The sequence below is a fragment of the Hoplias malabaricus genome, chromosome 4 (genome assembly GCF_029633855.1).
Source record: "Hoplias malabaricus isolate fHopMal1 chromosome 4, fHopMal1.hap1, whole genome shotgun sequence".
In the NCBI taxonomy this organism is placed as follows: Eukaryota; Metazoa; Chordata; class Actinopteri; order Characiformes; family Erythrinidae; genus Hoplias; species Hoplias malabaricus.
Window position 1 is genome coordinate 38,392,501 of NC_089803.1, and position 4,237 is coordinate 38,396,737.

The following is a 4,237-nucleotide window of genomic DNA, read 5'->3' on the forward strand; positions in this document are numbered from 1 at the left end:
CTGTGCATCTTAAATGTTTAATGGGGGTAATCCTGTGTAAGAAAGTTAAAGGCCAGTAATAATATTAATAATAAATGCTTTTCAAAAAAGATTGAAATATACTGAGAAATGGGACCCCTAATAACTCAAGTTGAGCACCAATACATTCACCATCAGATAAATAGCACTTAGATGTTTATCTTTCACAAAGAGAGAGCAATCAAGCTCCTGTCTTACTTTAGTCCTGTCCATCCTTACTTCAGTTTCTGTCCATCCTTCCTCTGTGAGAGGAAAACTCATGCGGACAAAAGACTAAGAATGTATGGACTAAAACCCTACACCTCTGAGATAAGGCTGTGGTAAAGTTGGTTAGAATGGTTTGATTAAAAAAGGAGACTAAACTTTGGAAAATGAAGTAACTTTAACTTAATTGTGGAATAAATCAAGCTGGAAGAGCAACACTGGCTCAGAAACGTCTCACCTCATCATCTCTCCTGAACTATTTTAGACCGTGTTTAAATGGCTTCACAATATGTCAACTATAACAAAACCAGCTTAAAAAAAAACTTATAAAAAAATAAAAAAAGAACCAACTTTCTCATGCTGAGTACATAATGAGTCAAACACTTGCATACTTTTCTTCATCCCTCTGAGAGGCATCACATACAGCAGACTCAGATGGTACACCTCGAGTGTTTTAACATGTCTTAGAGTCATGTCTAAGCCCCTCATACCTCATTCTAATGAGATCTGGTCCTCTTTTCTTCCTCTTCCTCACAGAGAGACCACCCCTACAAGCACACTACAAGCAGCAGAAACTTAATTAAACTAGAAAAGCAAAAAAAATAAAAAAAACAACTTGACAGTTGTCATGATTAATATTACATCGGTTGACCACAAACAGATGCTGTGGGTGTGTATGCTCAATGCCTCAGTACGTCCCATAGGTCTGTGACTGCATTTGAAGCCATCTTGTACAGGGACACTAACTCCACTCCAGCAGTTCTCTCTTTCACATACTTTTCTCCATGTCTCTGTTTCTTTTCAACCCTCTGTCTCACTGTCACTTTTCTGTCTCTTTCACTCAATCTCCTCTCTCTCTCTCTCTGAGCCACACCATGGCCTACTCCACTATCGCACCTGTATCAGTTTGGTGCATAAGAACAGTGCTTCCCTCGAGCTACAGCTGAATTGGGTCACAGTCGTAATGTGTGTCACTTACTCTCGGCATGGGTTCAGAGTGTCAAGTTGTTTATCACCTCCCTTTAGCTTTTTTGACTCTTGGTATCATAATATGACAAAAAAAAAAAAAACATGGACTCTATCACACTGTCAAAGATATAGAAGACTAAGTAAAAAGTTATAATAGGATACTCTGCTAAATCTTAGATAAGCCATTTTAGTGCTCTTCTTGATACCCCTAGCCACTACATCATTTTTTATATTTCAGCATTTCTAATTTCATTTAATGAAGTACTGATTAACCAAACTGCACATGTGATAATAACTACAAATATGAATATGCTGCTGTGAGCAGAGGTTTGGAGCTGGTTCAGTGAACACATTCACATGTTTAATTACTTCTATTGTGTTTCCTGAGGTGTAAATACATGACAATATTTAGTAACAGTTCACAAAAAATTGCTCCGACAGTTAAAAAATACCTTCAGCACCGGTGTAAATTTCATAGTGCATAACTGATTATTAGCATAGAATTGCTTTCCAGTCCTACCTGTAAATGTGGATAATTGCAAGTCTTGGAGGTCACATGTTTTAGTGATTTACCTGCTGTCAGGCTTCTAGTGCATCAAATGTAGTCAGATGCGTGGGGGCATGAAAAATATTCAAAGTGTTCACAATATAGGGTGGTACGGTGGTGCAGTCACACAGCTCCAGGGACCTGGAGGTTGTGGGTTCGAGTCTTGCTCCAGGTGACTGTCTGTGAGGAGTTTGGTATGTTCTCCTTGTGTCTGCGTGGGTTTCCTCCCATGGTCCAAAAACTCAGGTTGGTAGGTGGATTGGCGACTCAAAAATGTCCGTAGGTGTGAGTGTATGTCGCCCTGTGAAAGACTTGCACCCCCTTCAGGTTGGGTTCCTGCCTTGCGCCCAGTGATTCTGGGTGTGCTCCGGACTCACCGTGACCCTGAATTGGATAAGCAGTTTCAGACAATGAATGAATGAATGTTCACAATATTGGGTCTTCAGAACAAGAGTTCAGTAACATTGAATTAAGGTAATCATTAAATGTCCCAATAAAGATTATTTAATTATAGCAGACTTTTTAAGAATCTGAAACACAGGGGAATGGATGCAGTGTGTCTGCTTACACTAGATTGAGTTGCATAATTTCCTGGCTTTTGGATGATTAATGATATATACTGTTGAAAAAATATGTATGTTCACATAAGCAGACTACTGCCCATCTGTATACCACTGTTCCTCTGCCCCATTCATCAAAGGACTGACCAAATATTGCACTATATGAGTGGCAGATCACTCTCAGCACATTGATAGGAATGAGCAATGTCAATGTTGCATCAGTAGATTCTAGGCCCTTCTGCCATACCCTATGAAAGTATTGAGTATTTCGGTAAGCCTGAAAAAACAGAGAAATTCATAACAATGATGCAAGATAAATTGTTTACACAAAAAAAATGTTCTACTGTACTATGATGCCAGGTGACATGTTCATGGTTAACTTGCTTTATTAAGTGCAAAGTAAATATCCCTCACATCAGTACAATATCCTCAATATTTGCTGTCAGCTAGTGTACTGTCATCTCTTCCAGCCAATTAACCTGTTACAATATCAACTCCTAAGCCAAAAATAAAGTCACACTAATATTCTACCCTTCCTATTTCATCAGCTCTACTGAATATATAGAGGACCTTGGTAGTTCTACAACTACACAGTCTAGTTTATGTATTGCTTGGCATACTTTGCTAGCCACTTTTCACACAGGACACACATGCAGGATTGGTTTGGGTGGTGGAGAATTCTCAGCAATGCAGTGACATTGACATTGTGGTGGTGTCTTAGTGTGTGTTGTGCTGGTATGAATCGATCAGACATAGCAGTGACACTTGAGGTTTTTCAACCCCTCAATATCACTGCTGGACTGAGAATAGTCCACCAACCAAAAATATCCACCCAAAAGTGTCTAAATACAAATCACATTTAAAATAGTAGCCATTATAAGCCAAGTGTGCTGAGCTGTCCTGTGGAAGCAATAAATAAATAAACAAAAACAGAATGAATTAATATATATATATATATATATATATATATATATATATATATATATATATATATATATATATATATATATATAATATTTAATGGTACCAAATCAACCTCATATTTGGAAGCCAATATTTTTTTGGGAATTGATGCCTGCAAGAACTACAAAATTATCCTTTATGGTAATGGAGCTGATAAAATGAACAATGAGTTATAAAGTAGATGTTCCTAATGAAGTGCCCAGTGTGAATGTAAAGTGCTGAAAGACATAAACAGCTTCATAATCATTAAAAGACACCTACTGAAGAGTATCTAAGGGTTGTATGTGGTTCATCCTAAAGAAACCTGCCGTTGACTCGGATGCCTTGTTGGTCAACACAGTGAATTACAAAGGGCCACTTCTTTGACTTCAAAAGGCGTGTTTCTTTAGCCTCTTGCACTTGGTTCATGACCTGATTCCGGGTTGTCTGGCATTCCTCTTTAGGCATTGAAAGAAACTCTGCCTGGTCACATGCTCCTTTCCTGGACCAGTGTGAGATTACTGTCAACCTGCTGTTTCACCTTGTGGAGGTCACTTTATTACAAATGCTGACTTTCCAGTCAATGGGTAAAGTGTTAAGAATAAAATGTAGAGATGTAAAACAATATCAGATAAAACTACAGTTAAAGAGTTTACGTTTCCACAGCCACAGCCACATTTGCTGTTTTAGTGACCGGTTTAATAGTTTATTCATCATTCTGTGACCAATGTAAGTGTCCAAACTCAAGCTTTTGAATAATTTTATGTAAATGCAAGCACTATATGAAAAAATAGTAATATCCTAACACGCAAAATTACGTTTTATCCAAACGCTAAATATCGACGAATCGTTTTTACGGCTTCCTATCTCTCCATCTTCGGTTTGAGCGTGCTGCTCATTCCTGTACCCTCCGCCAGTAGGCGCGCTTTCCTTCCGGATGTGATTATTACTAAACACCTCGGTTACACCCAACCAGTGCTCAGCAATGTGATTTACA